This window comes from Triticum aestivum, chromosome 4A (assembly GCF_018294505.1).
Source record: "Triticum aestivum cultivar Chinese Spring chromosome 4A, IWGSC CS RefSeq v2.1, whole genome shotgun sequence".
Classification (NCBI taxonomy): Eukaryota; Viridiplantae; Streptophyta; class Magnoliopsida; order Poales; family Poaceae; genus Triticum; species Triticum aestivum.
The window spans coordinates 270,470,481-270,490,085 of NC_057803.1; positions in this window are offsets into that span (position 1 = coordinate 270,470,481).

The window sequence follows — 19,605 nt, forward strand, 5'->3', positions numbered from 1 at the left end:
AACTATGATCAAGAAGTGATCCTAGAACAACCTACGTCAAGCATAACTCCAACACCGTGTTCACTTCCCGGACTCCGCCGAGAAGAGACCATCACGGTTACACACGCGGTTGATGTATTTTAATTAAGGTCAACTTCAGGTTTTCTACAACCGGACATTAACAAATTCCCATCTGCCCATAACCGCGGGCACGGCTTTCGAAAGTTCAAATCCCTGCAGGGGTGTCCCAACTTAGCCCATCACAAGCTCTCACGGTCAACGAAGGATATTCCTTCTAGCGGGAAGACCCGATCAGACTCGGAATCCCGGTTACAAGACATTTCGACAATGGTAAAACAAGACCAGCAAAGCCACCCAGATGTGCCGACAAATCCCGATAGGAGCTGCACATATCTCGTTCTCAGGGCACACCGGATGAGCAAGACGTCGGGTAAGCCAGCCCAGAGTTGCCCCTGGTAGCCTCAGACATCGCTCAGTTGGACCAACACTTAGAGAAGCACTGGCCCGGGGGGTTAAAATAAGATGACCCTTGAGCCGGCCGACCCAAAGGAAAGAAAAGGCTAGGTGGCAAATGGTAAAACCAATGTTGGGCCTTGCTGGAGGAGTTTTATTCAAGGCGAACTGTCAAGGGATTCCCATTATAACCCAACCGCGTAAGGAACGCAAAATCCGGGAACATAACACCGATATGACGGAAACTAGGGCGGCAAGAGTGGAACAAAACACCAGGCATAAGGCCGAGCCTTCCACCCTTTACCAAGTATATAGATGCATTAATTAAATAAGAGATATTGTGATATCCCAACAAGTAACATGTTCAACAGGAACATCCATGTTCCAACAAGGAACAACTTCAATCTTCACCTGCAACTAACAACGCTATAAGAGGGGCTGAGCAAAGCGGTAACATAGCCAAACAACGGTTTGCTAGGACAAGGTGGGTTAGAGGCTTGGTTCAACAATATGGGAGGCATGATAAGCAAGTGGTAGGTATCGCAGCATAGGCATAGCAAAAGAGCGAGCAACTAGCAAGCAAAGATAGAAGTGATTTCGAGGGTATGATCATCTTGCCTAAGATCCCGCAAGGAAGAAGAACGAGTCCATGAAGCAGACAAACGGACGTAGTCAAACGGGTCCTCACAAACGCGACGTTATCGGAACCAACCCGAAGAAGCAACACCGGAAAGGAGCAAACAACATAGTAAACAACCCACATCAACATGGCATGATGCACAATCAAGTATGATGCATGTCCGGTTTAATATGCATGGCATGGCAAAGTGCACAAGCAATCCTACAAATTAAATGGAGCTCAATATGCAACGGAGTTACATATTGACGGAACACCACATTCAAGTTATTTAGTTCTCTCTCGTTTAGGTACCCAACAAGCTTAAATGTTGTTAGCATGGCAAGAGGTGAAGCATGACAAAACTACACAATCTAAACAATTTAAATGGGGCCGGATATAACAAATAACGAATCCGGTAAATCCCCATAAGCATTAGCAATTTATAGGAACAACAATTTAAACATTTTAATTGTTGTTATCATGATGCCGATGACATGAACAAGTTTATGCAATTTTTATTAAAAGTTGACAAGAGCATTATGAAGCATTTTTCACCGTGGTGGAAAGAAAAGGAGGTGCCACGGCAATGATAACGAAAATGGTGCCACGGCAACGTTCCGGTTCCGGTAACTCGATTGAGATACCGATGCAAAGGAGAAGTGTGTGGATGCATACAAAAGATGGTGGGGTGCTCCCAGATTCCGGGTGTCCCACGAGTTGGCGACAAGGAAAACGAGTGACAAATTGGACACAGTGCAAACACAAGCATCTCAAACATCGCAAGCATTCGTTCACGGACGTCTTCTCAGGGTTATACCTTCGGAGCGTGCAAAGGAGACGGTTCTCGTTCATAGAGGGAAGTAGGCGTTCTCGCGACGACAGTCGAAGTAGTCGTTCTCGCACGCTCTAGGGTCGAGGGTAGAGGTTCTCGTGATCTCGGCGACAGTAGTGGTACATGTTTATCGTTGCACGAGTTTCCATAGACGTTCATGTCATCGGTGTCGAGGTACTTGGGGTCTTCGGACTTTCTGGTCCCGTTCTTGCAACGGTAGTCATTCACGTTCGTTTCGGAGAGGTACTTGATAACTCCAAACCCTTCGCGGTCGATGGTAGTTGAACGTGATGCTTGCGGTGCACATGTCTTCGTCAACGGTAGTAGTACAAGGTCGTCGTGGGAAGTGGTAGTACTCGCGAACTTGTCGAAAACAGGGTTTCGGTCGTCGGTATAGGTACTTGGTGAAATCCACGGGTGTCAGTAGTTGTACATGGTCTTCGCGTTGTAGTCTGACTTGGCGATTCCAAAACGTTCATCGGTAGTGGGACTTGGCGGTCTCGACGGTCGTCGTGGTACTTGTCGAAAGGAATCCAATGAGGCGGTCTTGTGTCCCTGGATTCAGTGGCCTTGGCAATGACAAAAGGGGCAGCATCACGTAGCATGCTTGGCGAGGGGCTACAAGTGAGAGGCCATGGCAGCGGCAAGACGTGCAGCAACAAAACGAGTCACTGATAGAGGAGGTGCTGCCAGGCGCTGATGGTGGTGGAGCGGGGGAAGTCAACACGGGCTCACGGTGACAACAACGACGAACAGAGGCGCGCGGAGAAGCAGCCGTCCGGTGATGGAGTAGAGGCGTCCATGGCCAGCGACCAAAGGTGTCGAAGATGGCCGAATCCGGGCCAACTCGGGTTGGGGAGGCGAGGTAGCAGGCCGGTGGCGGGGCTTGGCGCGGTCGGATGACAGGACCGTAGGGCGTAGCTTGGCGGCGTCTTTGGTAGCAGGGAGGCGCGTCCCTGGCGACTGGCGTGAGGAGGAGGCCGGGGAAAGAAGGAGGCGCGCTAAGGAAGGAGGTGCGGCGCCTGGGCGGCGCTGGTGGCCTCCGGCGACACCGGATCGAAGGCAGAGGAGGACGCGGGACATTGGATCGGGAGGCGCCGACTGCGCTCATCCCTGGTGGCGCGAGTAGGGAAAAGAGAGAGAGGGGTCGAGCGAGAGGACAAGGGCAGTTGGCGGCGCTGAGAGAGGAACGAGAGGGAGAGATTGAATCGGGGAATCGGGCTAGGGTTAAGACAGAGTGCGGCTGGCTGGGCCTTGGCCTTGGGCCGAATGGGCTGGCCTAGCTACAGGGAAAAGGCCTGGCTGGGCTCCTCACTCCTTCCCTCTTCTCTTTTAAAAAAAACCCTTAGATAGCAAAATAAAAAGAAAAGAGCAGGTATCTAAGGGAGGTTTCTGACAAGGAGGTAAAAAGCTATGGGGTCCAGGATTTAAGTAATATTTGAATAAATTGCTTAGGTCGTTTTTAAGGGTAGAAAATTAAACCAAGTTTAAATTAACTTCAAACTTGATGCAATTTTGAACCCAACCAAAACAACGTCAAAAGAGATGAAATTTGGTAGAGAGGTTGAAGGCATGGTCGAGAATTTATAGGAAAAGAATGAACATTAATAGAGAAGGGGAAAATGGCACTTGCAAAAAAAGGAAATAGAAGGAAAGGAGAAGGAGATGATGCATGGGACAAAGGCATGGGGAATTATTTTGCAAGTGTGTCAAGGTAATTCCACATTAATGAAATATTTAATATATCTCCCTACTATTGGGAGGATATGTTTTAAAGAGAATCACCATGTGAATTCCCTCGATTTAAATGGACCGAAGATCCATGCAATTTATTTAGTTGAGTTTTAAAACGGGTTGCATGATGACATGATGCAATGCACATGATGCAAAGATGAAAGCAACAGACAAAACAAATCACACAACGAACCCGGAAACCCTGGAAGGCATCTGAAGCTCCGGTCTTGGGGCGTCACAACACTCCACTACTACGAGAGGATCTCGTCCCGAGATCTAGAATGGCACCGGAGGAACAACGGAAGAGAAAGAGAAGAGGTAAGACTAAGTTGCTTCTTTGACAAACGAGTGAAACCAAAGAACCTTGAGAAGGTTGAACAAATTGAAAGAAATAGAACAACGGAGAAGAACAAAGTTGAAAACACTCTGTTAAGAAAGAGGAAAAGGAAGAACCGATTCGGGTAGCATTCTGGTTGAAAAGAGATGAAAGACTTGATAAAATGAAAAAGCTTGAGCAAAAGGACACAACACTCCGGTTAAATGGATAAACCAAGAAAAGAACACGATCCTGACAAAACGAAAAGATGGGTTGAAGAGAGCAACATCACAAAGCCTCTGGAACAAAATGAAGAATGGAATGGAATGAACAAAGTAGAAACCAAGATCTTGGCAGCGCACGCTTACAACCAAGGCTAGAACGGAGTTGTTGGATTATCAACAACGAAAAGATAAGCTTGATATGGTCTTATGGAATACATCTCAAATTATGAGGTGACAACCTGCAACTCAAGGAAAAAAGAATTGGATTGGTATGACCAAGGCGACGAGAAACTATTTCACCGGGAGGATAAATGAAGAACTTGGGTCATTTATGAGCACCATAATAGCAACAATCCTTAGGGAAGGCTTTAGGTGAAATATAACCCAAGATTACTTCAAAGAAGAGATTGATGGATTTAAAATATCTCATTCCTAACAACATGTGAATCATGAAACATGAACCCAAATTATCAAGAATGACATAATACCACCTCCAATAATATGGTAGAAAGAATAGCACTCCGGATTGCAAGATGAAGAATGCTTGAAGTATATCTTGGCTGATCATAGATTCGAGAGATATCTTGAAGAGAAATTGAAGAATGAAAAGAAATCCTTGACGAACCACCATGAGGAACTCCGGTAATAGAAGGATGATCAAACAAAAGGAATGAGAAGTTGAAAGCACAAGGTGAATCCTTGCGATGATTTAGAAGGAGCTTCGCGACGAGATAATGTGGAAAAGCTAGGAACTCCGGAAAATAAAGATGAAGCAAATGAAACCGAGAATTTGATGAGCCTCCGGAATACGGAATTGAATTCACTCGATGAAACAAGAATAAGAATTCATTATGCTTATCCTTCACCATTTTAAATTGATGACAAGCAGCGGATTTGGCATACCACTTATTCTCATCGAAAGGATTAAATAGATATAGCGTCAACTTGGGGAAGTCTTCAACGCACCACCGGTAGGATTTGGAAAAATAACGAATGAGTTGATATGACAACAATGGAATAGAATCTAGAATGAATCACCGGTAAGAATTAAAAAAACAAAGTAAAAGGGATGAATCACCGGTAAGAATTAGCAAATGAATGAAGATGCTTGAGAGAATTTAGATACAAGTGAACGAAGGGATCACGAACTGATTAGAGAATATTGAATGATGCACCGGTAAGATTTGGAGAATGATAGCTGAAGGCTGAGAATGAATAAGTCTTGTGAAATAATGGGCTCCGGAGGAAGGAAAAGAATTTTCGCGTTCAAAACAATTATGAGAGGATGGCCTTGAACTAGAACCATGAATCTCTGAGAGAACGGATAAGATATGGAGGTAAAACTCTTCTTCGGTCTTCAAATGATGAGAAAGACTACGAGAAACACCACCATGAATTGTTGAGACACTCCGGAATAAAGAAGAATAGAAAAGTTGAACCAATGATGAAAAGAATTTGGAAGATCTTGGAGAAAGACATTTGACTGATGATAAATCATTCTTACGTCAAACTTCGAAAAGAAATTCGAGGATAGCTCCAGGAAAATAAGAAGAGTCAGGTAAGATCCTGGGAAAAGACCTGTGGGTTAGGGCCCACTCAAGAGAAACACCATTGAAATGATTTAAAGAGAGAGATTGCACTGGTTGAACTAAAAGACTTGAATGAGATAACAGCCTCGAGAAAGGTTGAAGTGATCTTGAAAGACAAGACGAGCCTTCTGAGATATCTTCAGCACTCCCGAACAAATGAATAGCGTGAAGTAAATTATTATGAGGTGCATCGGTATGAGAAGGTATTTGAAACGAGGAAAAAGGGGTATGAGATCAACACCGAAAGCTTGATTTGAATCCATCGGAGAAGAAATGAGTGAAGAGTGACGAACTTGAAGCTCCATTAGAATTTTCATGAGAATCACCGGGTAAGAACATGAAGGAAAGAATGGAGAGACTTCACATGAATCAAAGGATACTTGATTAAGAAATCTGAGTCCTTGAAGAAAAAGGGTGGGTGGGAGGGAAAAACAAAGGCAACTTGGAGACGGATGAAATGAACACCGTTGAGAAAAAAACTGATAATTGATCTTGCTGATGTTGAAATGATCGGAACCACTTGGAGAGAAAACATGCTGGTTGAAAAGGATTTGCATGATAATCTCGATTATCATGAGGGATTAGTATTCACATAGGAGTATGAGAACACCGTTTAGGAAAGGTATGGAATCAACATTTGACTTCGAAGCAACTCGAATACCACCACTCAAAACCAAAAACAAAGGGTTGGCTTGCAGAATAAGCCGGAACAAACATATGATAGAGATTTCGTCCGAAGTTTTCGTGGTGGGGCCTACACGGGCTCGATTGTATAGCACCATCATGTACAAGGCAGTGCACATGACATACGAAGCGTCCCCGAGTCGGCATAGCCAAGGACTCTTTAAGACACAACGAGACCACTGTAAAACCAACCGTGGATAGGCGGACCACTAGACGTCGAACCCTAATTTCATATCATACATCTGTCGGAAAGATATCCTAAGAGCTACTTGAATTCCCACTTACAAAACTCCCGAAATTTTCCGGTTATGCAATCAGGTGTTGGGGATACAGGGGAAGCATAATATCTCACCCAAAACTAGCAAATCCTACATCCAGCTGTATCCATCCTTCAACACATAACCAAGAAACCTTCGGAAATCATCTACCTCAACCTTCGAAAAGCATCTGTTATACGAGTTATGGCAATACTCCCGAACTCCCGCCCCAGTACTGGGTGGCGTCGAGGTTATCTCACCAACAACTGCATAAAAGAGATTTTCGATGTTGGCGAAACTAATCTCAGGTATTCCAGAACTGCAACGATAAAATTGTGACGACAACACCTCGGAGCTCAACTCCCCGGGACACTGCCATAACCCGTAAATGACAGGAGGCACCAAGAACAATGTTCTCATCACAAAACCATCAGAACAATTCCAAGATACCTGCGTGATCCTAAGAAAAAAATTTAGTGAAATTTGAGAAGAGAAGAATCAAAACTCTACGTCACGATGCCTCACCAGAGCGACGAAGGGACTGAGGAGTAAAAAGAATTCCTAACTCTCCGATATATATAATTCCTAAATGACTCAAAACAATTTTCTATACTCAACAACGCCAATGATTCGATCAAGCAAGGGGCTCCTAAGTCAGGGAAGGCTCTGATTACCAACTTGTGACGCCCACGATGCGGCTATATCTCCCACGTGTCGAAGAACGACTTAGAGGCATAACCGCATTGTAAGCAATGTCGCAAGTGAGGTAATCTTCACATAAACCATGTAATACATAAGGGAAAGAGATACATAGTTGGCTTACAATCGCCACTTCACACAATACATGAATAAAGCATTACATCATCCAGATACAGACAAGGTCCGACTACGGAACCAAAATAAAAGAAGACTACCCCAAATGCTACACAGATCCCCGATCGTCCCGACTAGGCTCCACTACTGATCAACTAGAAACAGGACAACCTAACGAACACGGTCTGCATCGAGCTCCTCCTGAGCTTGGTTGCGTCACCTCCACGATATCATCAAGCACCTACAAACTGGTTTTGGAAGTAATCTGTGAGTCACGGGGACTCAGCAATCTCACACCCTCGCGATCAAGACTATTTAATCTTATGGGTAAGGTAAAAGGTATGAGGTGGAGATGCAGCAAGCGACTAGCAGATATGGTTGCTAAACATACGCAAATGAGAGCGAGAAGAGAAGGCAAGGCACGGTCGATAAAACTATGATCAAGAAGTGATCCTAGAACAATCTATGTCAAGCATAACTCCAACACCGTGTTCACTTCCCGGACTCCGCCGAGAAGAGACCATCACGGTTACACACGCGGTTGATGTATTTTAATTAAGATCAACTTCAGGTTTTCTACAACCGGACATTAACAAATTCCCATCTGCCCATAACCGCGGGCATGGCTTTCGAAAGTTCAAATCCCTGCAGGGGTGTCCCAACTTAGACCATCACAAGCTCTCACGGTCAACGAAGGATATTCCTTCTAGCGGGAAGACCCGATCAGGCTCGGAATCCTGGTTACAAGACATCCTCGACAATGGTAAAACAAGTCCAGCAAGACCACCCGTTGTGCCGACAAATCCCAATAGTTGCTGCACATATCTCGTTCTCAGGGCACACCGGATAAGCTAAGTGTATGGGAGCCAACGTAACCCAAGTTGCCAAGGGACGGCCCCACACTGTGCTCTGGGTTGTACCAACACTTGGAGAAGCACTGGCCCGGGGGTTTAACAAAGATGACCCTTGAGCCGGCCGACCCAAGGGAAAGGAAAAGGCAAGGTGGCAAATGGTAAAACTAATGTTGGGCCTTGCTGGAGGAGTTTTATTCAAGGCGAACTGTCAAGGGGTTCCCATTATAACCCAACCGCGTAAGGAACGCAAAATCCGGGAACATAACACCGATATGACAGAAACTAGGGCGGCAAGTGTGGAACAAAACACCAGGCATAAGGCCAAGCCTTCCACCCATTACCAAGTATATAGATGCATTAATTAAATAAGAGATATTGTGATATCCCAACAAAATATCCATGTTCCAAACATGGAACAAGCTCCAATCTTCGCCTGCAACTAACAACGCTATAAGAGCGGCTGAGCAAAGCGGTAACATAGCCAAACAACAGTTTGCTAGGACAAGGTGGGTTAGAGGCTTGGCTTAACAATATGGGAGGCATGATAAGCAAGTGGTAGGTATCGTAGAATAGGCATAGCAAAAGAGCGAGCAACTAGCAAGCAAAGATAGAAGTGATTTCGAGGGTATGGTCATCTTGCCTGAAATCCCGCAAGGAAGAAGAACGAGTACATGAAGAAGACAAACGGACGTAGTCGAACGGGTCCTCACAAACGCGACGTTATCAGAGCTAGCCCAAAGAAGGAACACCGGAAAGGAGAAAACAACATAATAAACAACCACCACATAAGCATGGCACGATGCACAACCAAGTATGATGCATGTCCAGTTTAATATGCATGGCATGGCAAAGTGCACAAGCAATCCTACAAATTAAATGGAGCTCAATATGCAACGGAGTTGCATATTGAAGAAAACACCAGATGACTTATTTAGTTCTCTCTCGTTTAGGTACTCAACAATATTAAATGTTGTTAAACATGGCAAGAGGAGAAGCATAATAAAACTACCTAATTAGGCAAGTTTAAATGAGGCCGAAACAACAAACAACAATTCCGGTAGATCCCCATAAGCATTTATCAATCTGGTGCAACAACAATTTTAAACATTTTAATTGTTGTTATTATGATGCGGATGACATGAACAAATTTATGCAAGGTTTTATGCAATATTTATGAAAATGTTGATATGAGCACTTTATGAAGCATTTGTCGTCCTGGTAGAAAGAAAGGGGTGCCACGACGTCGAAACGGTAATGATGCCATGGCAACATTCCGGTTCTGGTACTTGATTGAGATACCGATGCAAAGGAGAAGTGTGCGGATGCGTGCAAAAGATGGTGGGGCGCTCCCGGATTCTGGGTGTCCCACGAGTTGGCGACAAGGAAACGAGTGACAATTTGGACACGGCGCAAACACGAGCATCTCAAACATGGCAAGCATTCGTCCATGATGGTCGTTATACCTCTGAAGCATGCATTATCGGAGTGGTTCAAGTCGGTGTAGAGGAAGTAGTGGAAGTAGACGTTCTTGGACGTCGAGGGAAGTAGTGGTTCACGCGACGGTAGTCGAAGTAGTCGTCCTCGCACGCTCTAGGGTCGAGGGTAGAGGTTCTCGTGATCTCGGCGATGGTAGTGGTACATGTTAATCGTTGCACGAGTTTCCGTAGATGTTCATGTCATCGGTGTCGAGGTACTTGGGGTCTTCGGACTTTCCAGTCCCGTTCTTGCGACGGTAGTCATTCATGTTCGTTTTGGAGAGGTACTTGATGACTCCAAACCCTTCGCGGTCGACGGTAGTTGAACTTTATGCTTGCGGTGCACATGTCTTCGTCAACGATAGTAGTACAAGGTCGCCGTGGGAAGTGGTCGTACTCGTGAACTTGTCGAAAACAGGGTCTCGGTCATCGGTATAGGTACTTGGTGAAATCCACGGGTGTCAGTAGTTGTACATGGTCTTCGCGTTGTAGTCTGACTTGGCGATTCCAAAACGTTCATTGGTAGTGGAACTTGGCGGTCTCGACGGTCGTCGTGGTACTTGTCAAAAGGAATCCAACAAGGCGGTCTTGTGTCCCTGGATTTAGTGGCCTTGGCGCGGTCGGAGGACAGGACCGCGGGGCGTAGCTTGGCGGCGTCTTCGGTAGCAGGGAGGCGCGTCCCTGGCGACTGGCGTGAGGAGGAGGCCAGGGAAGGAAGGAGGCGCGTTAAGGAAGGAGGTGTGGCGCCTGGGCGGCGCTTGTGGCCTCCGGCGGCACCGGATCGAAGGCGGAGGAGGACGCGGGACGTCGGATCGGGAGGCGCCGACTGCGCTCGTCCCTGGCGGCGCGAGCTGGGAAAAGAGAGAGAGGGGTCAAGCGAGAGGACAAGGGCAGTTGGCGGCACTGGGGGAGGAACGAGAGAGAGAGATTGGATCGGGGAATCAGGCTAGGGTTAAGACAGAGTGCGGCTGGCTGGGCCTTGGCCTTGGGCCGAATCGGCCGGCCTAGCTACAGGGAAAAGCCCTGGCTGGGCTCCTCACTCCTTCCCTCTTCTCTTTTAAAAAAACCTTAGATAGCAAAATAAAAAGAAAAGAGCAGGTATCTAAAGGAGGTTTCTGACAAGGAGGTAAAAAGCTATGGGTCCAGGATTTAAGTAATATTTGAATAAATTGCTTAGGGCATTTTTAAGGGTAGAAAATTAAACCAAGTTTAAATTAACTTCAAACTTGATGCAATTTTGAACCCAACCAAAACAACGTCAAAAGAGATGAAATTTGGTAGAGAGGTTGAAGGCATGGTCGAGAATTTATAGGAAAAGAATGAACATTAATAGAGAAGGGGAAAATAGCACTTGCAAAAGAAAGGTAATAGAAGGAAAGGAGAAGGAGATGATGCATGGGACAAAGGCATGGGGAATTATTTTGCAAGTGTGTCAAGGTAATTCCACATTAATGAAATATTTAATATAGCTCCCTACTATTGGGAGGATATGTTTTAAAGAGAATCACCATGTGAATTCCCTCGATTTAAATGGACCGAAGATCCATGCAATTTATTTAGTTGAGTTTTAAAACGGGTTGCATGATGACATGATGCAATGCACATGATGCAAAGATGAATGCAACAGACGAAACAAATCACACAACGAATGTCGGAAACCCTGGAATACATCTGAGGCTCCGGTCTTGGGGCGTTACACCCTATCAGGCTCGGAATCCCGGTTACAAGACATCCTCGACAGTGGTAAAACAAGTCCAGCAAGACCACCTGATGCGCCGACATCCCGATAGGAGCTGCACATATCTCGTTCTCAGGGCAACACCGGATAAGCAATCCGTACAACTAAAACTAGCCCTCGAGTTTCCCCGAGGTGGCGCTGCAAGGGGCTCTAGTTTGTACCAACACTTAGACAAGCACTGGCCAGAGGGGGTTAAAATAAAGATGACCCTCGGGATACGTGACTCCCAAGGGAAAAGGGCTAGGTGGCGAATGGTAAAACCAAGGTTGGGCCTTGCTGGAGGAGCTTTATTCAAGGCGAACTGTCAAGGGGTTCCCATTATAACCCAACCGCGTAAGGAACGCAAAATCCGGGAACATAACACCGATATGACGGAAACTAGGGCGGCAAGAGTGGAACAAAATACTAGGCATAAGGCCGAGCCTTCCACCCTTTACCAAGTACATAGATGCATTAATTAAATAAGAGATATTGTGATATCCCAACAAAATATCCATGTTCCAACAAGGAACAAGCTCCAATCTTCACCTGCAACTAACAACGCTATAAGAGGGGCTGAGCAAAGCGGTAACATAGCCAAACAACGGTTTGCTAGGACAAGGTGGGTTAGAGGCTTGGTTCAACAATATGGGAGGCATGATAAGAAAGTGGTAGGTATCGCAACATAGGCATAGCAAAAGAGCGAGCAACTAGCAAGCAAAGATAGAAGTGATTTCGAGGGTATGGTCATCTTGCCTGAGATCTCGCAAGGAAGAAGAACGAGTCCATGAAGAAGACGAATGGACGAAGTCAAACGGATCCTCACAAACGCGACGTTATCGGAACTAACCCGAAGAAGCACCACCGGAAAGAAGCAAACAACATAGTAAACTACCACCACATAAACATGGTATGATGCACAATCAAGTATGATGCATGTCGGGTTTAAAAGATACATGGCATGGCAAAGTGCGACAAACAATACTACAAATTAGGTGGATCTCGATATGCAACGGGTTGCATATTGACGGAACACCACGTCAATTATTTAGTTCTCTCTCGTTTAGGTACTCAACAATATTAAATGTTGATTAACATGGCAAGAGGTGAAGCATAACAAAAACTATACCATCTAACCAATTTAAATGGAGCCGGATATAACAAACAACAAATCCGGTAAATCCCCATATGCCTTAGTAATTTATTGCAATAACAATTTAAACATTTTAATTGTTGTTATCACGATGCAGATGACATGGACAAGTTTATGCGATTTTTATGAAAATGTTGATAAGAACATTATGAAGCATTTGTCACCGTGGTGGAAAGAAAGGGTGCCACGGCGACGAATCCGGAAATGATGTCACGGAACCATATCAATTCCGGTAGCTCACAGAGATACTGGTACAAAAGGAAAAGTGACGGAAGCGTGACATGCAATAGAAGGTGGGGTGATCCCGATAACCGGGTTCCCACATGTCGACGACGGTGCCAAGCGGGGAAAACAAGTAGCGTTCGCGGGAAGATACAACATCCAAACATGCATCTCATACAACACAAGCATTTATTCACGGACGATCGTCTCGGGGTTATACCTTCGAAGCGTGCATTAACGGAACGGATCGAGTTCGGCGGTGGGGGCAAACGTGTCGAAGGGGAAGTAGTTGTTCACGGGGTCGTCGTGGGAAGTAGCGGTTCACGCGACGGTAGTTGAACTTGACGTTTGCGTTACACGGGTCTTCGAGGATCAACGTAGTGGTACTTGGTTGTTTCGAAGAGGAACTTGTTGCAACGCTGGGCATAGTCGTACACTTGGTCTTGTCGGATTTGCGACAACAGTAGGGGCACAAACGTTCTCGCCGTACTTGGCGCATCCAAATGGTACTTGACGATTGACGGACGTCGTGGTACTAGCTGGTCCAGGTCTTGGCGTATCCGTGCGTAGAACTACTTGCGGATCCGTGGTGCTCTAGCAACTGATGGAACTCCACGTACAGACTAGAAGCCATGGAGGAGCTGTTCAAGATACCAGCCTGGGTGGTGATTGACGAGGCCACCGATTACAACTTGGCTGTGCAGCATGGGACCGGGAGGTGCGCGGGGAAAACGGAGCAGGCAGCAGTGAATGGCACGGGTCCTCGAGCGGAGGCGGGGCTTCTCCTGCTGGTTTCGGGCGACCAGCGGCGCGGGAACAAGGACGAGGCAGGAGGAGGCGCGAGCGAGAGGAGGCGCTGAGGCGAACCGGTCGACGGAGGCAACCTTGGCGCTTGCTCCGGCGAGGGCGGCGCTGCTCCGGGCATGGATGGATGGCTGGATCGATGGAGGCCTGAGGCGTCGACACGGGCAGAGCTCGGAGAGGCCACGGCTAGGTGGCTGTAGATGACGAAGCAGGGGGGTAGGCCGGCAGGCTGCAGTGCTCGGCGGCCTTGGCGACGCGGCGGGGCAGCGAGCTCGACCCTCGCGCCCATGGTAGCAAGGAGGGAGGCCATGGAGGAGGCGCAGGTCATGTTGGTGGCCCTGTGGGCGCGACGGCGGCGAGGAGGCCGACGGGCTCCGCCCTGGTCCGGGCGGCAGCTTGCGATGGAACTCGGCGCTCGCCTCGGCAGGGATGCAGGGCTTGAGCGAAGGGGAGGCGACGAGCGTGGGGATGCCAGGGGCGCGGGGTTCCGGAGGTACTAGGCGGAGGAAGGAGAAGAGGTGCGCCGGGAGGGGAGGCTTGGTTGTCGCCGGCGGCGCTGGGGAAACGGGCGCGGGGCTCCTCTTCTGAGTCGAGGTGGAAGAGAAGAGGAGTGGGGATCGAGAGGAGGCGGCGCTGGGGATCGAGAGGGAGTGGGGAATGGTGAGGAGATGGGGGTCGGGCCAGGGAGAAGTTTAGGGTTAGGTAGGTAAGATGGGCCGCAAGATGGGCCTAGCAGGCCGGCCTAGGCTGGGCTTCTCTCTCTCTCTCTTCTCTTATATTCTTTGGCAGAAAAGAAAATCGAGAGAGGGAAAAGAAGGAGAGGGTTAGGGAAGGATTTTGCGCATAGGGATAATTTCCCCGGACTTGCAAAAATGAGCTTGATCCCACAAAATAGAAGTGGGCACGCGGTTGAAGTTGAATTCAAACTCATTTGAAATTAATTCAAATGATTTGAATAGGAAGTGAGGTTTGGGAAGGTCCAAAAATGTTGAGACTTTTGGAGGATCCTCAAAAAAAGAAGAAAGAATTTTCGGCAAGGTTTGGAGATCAACTCGAAGCAGAAAGGCATGGGATTATCTGCACGTGTGTTACGGGTGATTCCAAATTATTGGAATATAATTTATATAGCTCCCTAAAATATTGGGAGAATATGTTTTAAAGAGTAATCACCATAGTGAATATCCCTCGATTTAAATGGACCGAAGATCCATGCAATTTATTTAGTTGAGTTAAGAAAAGAAATGACATGATGCAATGCACATGATGCAAAGATGAAAACGATGAACCAAACAAATCACACGACGAAACCCAGAAACCCTGGAAGGCATCTGAAGCTCCAGTGTTGGGGCGTTAGAACACTCCACCACCACGAGAGGATCTCGTCCCGAGATCTAGGATGGCACCAGAGGGGAAAACGGAAGAGAAAGAGAAGAGATAAAACTAAGTTGCTTCTTTGATCAATGAGTGAAACCAAAGAACCTTGCAAAGGTTAAGCCATTTCGAGAAAAGAATACAACGGAGATGACGAAGCTGAAAACACTCCGTTAGAAAAGAGGAACAAGGGAGAACAACTTCGTGCAGCACTCTGATTGAAAAGAAAAGGAATTAAATAAGAACATGATAAGATGAGAAGATACTTGATGAAATCACAATACACTACCTCCGTAACTATTGAATGAATGGAACAAGGGGTGAGAAAGATCTCAAACAGCACTCCGGTTTAAAAGAGATGAAAAACTTGATAAAATGAAAGAGCTTGAGCAAAGGGACACAATAGTCCGGTTAAAAGGATAAGCACGATCAAAACATGGTCCTAACAATCCGAGAAGATATGTTGAGGATAGCAACATCACAATGCCTCCGGAACGGAAGAATAGAAGATAGATAATTGCCATAGGAGAATTGAGAAGAAAATGCCAACTTCTGCCACAAAAGAGCTTGAAGAGGCATCTTTAGGGGAAGGGTCGAACGGAGTTGTTGGAAAAACCAACAACGAAAAGTATAAGCTTGTTGTGGGCTTATTTAAAACATCTCGAAATTATGAGGTGAAATTCTGCCACTAATGGAAACAATAGATTGGATTGAAAAGAACAAGGAGATGAGAAACTATTTCACTGTAAGGATAAAAGAAGAACTTGGATCATTTATAAGCACCATAATTAGCAACAATCCTTAGGAAAAAAAGCTTTAGGTGAAATATAACCCAAGATAACTCCATGGAAGAAAGTTATGGGTTTAAAATACCTCATTCTTAACAACATGTGAATCATGAAACATGAACTCAAATTATCAAGAATGACATAATACCACCTCCAATAATATGGTAGAAAGAATTGCACTCCGGATTGCAAGAAGAAGAAAGCTTGAACTCCTCTGAAAATAATCTTGATGAACGTTTCGAGAACGGATTAAGTTCTTTATGGACCATCAAGCAGAAATTTCATGAAGAACTCCGGTAAACAAAAGAATGATCAAACGAAAAGAAAGATGAGAAGAGTAAGGTTGAAGCCTTGCAATGATTAGATGAAGCTTTGCGACGAGATAAAGAGCAAACTTGGAACTCCGGAAAAGAAAGATGAACAAATGGAAACAAGAATTTGACGAGCCTTCGTAATAGGGAATTAAACACTTGATGAAGCAAGAATAAGGATTACGTTATGCGTATCCATCACCAATTTAAATTGATGACAATCAACGGATTTGGCATATTACTTATTCTCATCGAAAAGATTAAGATAGATATCGCGTGAACTTGAGAATGCCTTCAACGAAACACCGGTGGAATCGAAACAACGAATGAATTGATAAGATAATGAAAGAAGAGGAATCTTGCACGAACCACCGTAAGAATTAAAATGAACAAAGAAAAGATAAAGAAACACCAAGAAGAATTAGCAAGTGAACGAAAATGTTTGCTAGGTTAGATACATGAGAACGAAGAGATCAAGAATTGATTAAAGAATATTTGAATGATGCACCGGTAAGATTGGAGAATGATAACTGGAAGCTGACATGAATAATCCAGAATTGATGGACTCCAGATAACAAACTGAGAAGAATCTTGAATTGCTCCGGATAGGTAAAAAGAATTTTCACAATCAAAACAATTACGAGAGGATGGCCTCGAACTAGAACCATGAACCTTGAAGAGAAAAGAACAAGATTGACAGAAAAAACTTCTTTGGTCTTCAGATGATGAGAATGACAACAATAAGCACCACCAAGAATTATTGAGACACACCTGAATGAAGAATGGAAAAGTTGAGCCAACGATGAAAAGAATTTGAAAGATCTTGGAGAAAGACATTTAACTGATGATAGATCATTCTTACGTCAAACTTCGAAAAGAAATTTGAGGATAGCTCCGGGAAAATAAGAAGAGTCAGGTAAGATCCTGGGAAAAGACCTGTGGGTTAGGGCCCACTCAAAAGAAACACCGTTGAATGATTTAAAAGATAGATTGCGTCGGTTGAATTAAATGACTTGAATGAGATAACATCCTCGAAATAGGTTGAACTGATCTTGAATGAAAAGACGAGCCTTCTGAGATATTTTGAGGACTCCGGGACAATAGAATAGCGAGAGGTGAACGATTAAGAATTGCACTGGCATGAGAAAACCTTGAAATGAGGAAAAGGGTAAAGAAACACCAAAAGCTTGAATTGAATCCACCGGAGGAGAAAAAGAACGAAGAATGACGAACTTGAAGCTTCATTAGAATCTTCCTGAGAATCACCGGATCAGAACATTGACGGAAAAGGAATGGAGAGACTTCACAAGAATAAAAGGATACCTGATTAAGACATCTGAGTCCTTGAGGAAAAAGGGGTGGGCGGGCGGGAAAAACAAAGGCAGCTTGGAACGAATGAAACAAACATCGTTGAGAGGAACTGATAATTGATCTTGCCAATGTTGAAGTGATCGGATCCACTTGAAGAGAAACACACCGATTGAGAAGAGGATTGGCATGACAATATTGATTATCATGAAGGATTGGTATTCACATAGGAATATGAGAACACCTCTTAGGAGAAGGTATGGAATCAACATTTGACTTCGAAGCAACTCGAATACCACAGCTCAAAAACAAAACAAAGGATTAGCTTGCAGAATAAGCCAGAACAAACATATGATAGAGATTTCGTCCGAAGTTTTTGTGGTGGGGCCTACACGGGCTCGATCGTACAGCACCATCATGTACAAGGCAGTGCACATGACATACGAAGCGTCCCCGAGTCAGCATAGCCAAGGACTCTTTAAGACACAACGAGACCACTATAAAACCAACCGTGGATAGGCGGACCACTAGACGTCGAACACCAATTTCATATCATACATCTGTCGGAAAGATATCCTAAGAGCTAGTTGAATTCCCACTTATAAACTCCTGAAACTTTCCGGTTATGCAATCAGGTGTTGGGGATACAGGGGAAGCATAATATCTCACCCAAAACTAGCAAATCCTACATCTAGCTGTATCCATCCTTCAACACATAACCAAGAAACCTTCAGAAATCGTTTACCTCAACCTTCAAAAAGCATCCATTATACGAGTTATGGCAATACTCCCGAACTCCCGCCCTAGTACTGGGTGGCGTCGAGGTTATCTCACCAACAACTGCATAAAAGAGATTTTCGATGTCGACGAAACTAATCTCAGGTATTCCAGAACTGCAACGATAAAATTGTGACGACAACACCTCGGAGCTCAACTCCCCGGGAGACTGCCACAACCCCTAAATGATAGGAGGCACCAAAAACAATGTTCTTGTCACAAAACCATCGGAACGATTCCAAGATACCCGCGTGATCCTAAATTTTTTTTAGTGAAATTTGAGAAGAGAACAGTCAAAACTCTACGTCAGGATGCCTCACCAGAGCGACGAAGGGACTTAGGAGTAAAAAGAAGTCCTAACTCTCTGATATATATAATTCCTAAATGACTCAAAACATTTCTAGACTCAATAACACCAGCGATTCAATCAACCAGGGGGCTCCTAAGGTCGGGGAAGGCTCTGATTACCAACTTGTAACGCCCTCGATGTGGCTATATCTCCCACATGTCGAAGCACTACTTAGAGGCATAACCGCATTGAAAGCAATGTCGCAAGTGAGGTAATCTTCGCAAACAACCCATGTAATACAATAAGGGAAAAGATACATAGTTGGCTTACACTCGCCACTTCACACAATTACATGAATAAAGCATTACATCATCCAAATACACTCAAGGTCCGACTACAGAACCAAAATAAAAGAAGACTACCCCAAATGCTACACAGATCCCCGATCGTCCCGACTGGGCTCCACTACTGATCAACTAGAACGAAAAAACATAAAGGATAAGATCTTCATCGAGCTCCACCTTGAGCTTGTTTGCGTCACCTGTTCGGTAACATCGGCACCTGCAAACTGGTTTTCGAAGTATCTGTGAGTCACAGGGACTCAGAAATCTCGCACCCTCGTGATCAAGACTATTTAAGCTTAAGGGTAAGGTAAAGGTATGATGTGGAGCTGCAGCAAGCGACTAGCATATATGGTGGCTAACATACGCAAATGAGAGCGAGAAGAGAAGGCAAAGGCACGGTTGAGAAACTATGATCAAGAAGTGATCCTAGAACAACCTGCGTCAAGCATAACTCCAACACCGTGTTCACTTCCCGGACTCCGCCGGAAAGAGACCATCACGGTAACACACACGGTTGATGTATTTTAGTTAAGGTCAACTTCAGGTTTTCTACAACCGGACATTAACAAATTCCCATCTGCCCATAGCCGCGGGCACGGCTTTCGAAAGTTCAAATCCCTGCAGGGGTGTCCTAACTTAGCCCATCACAAGCTCTCACGGTCAACGAAGGA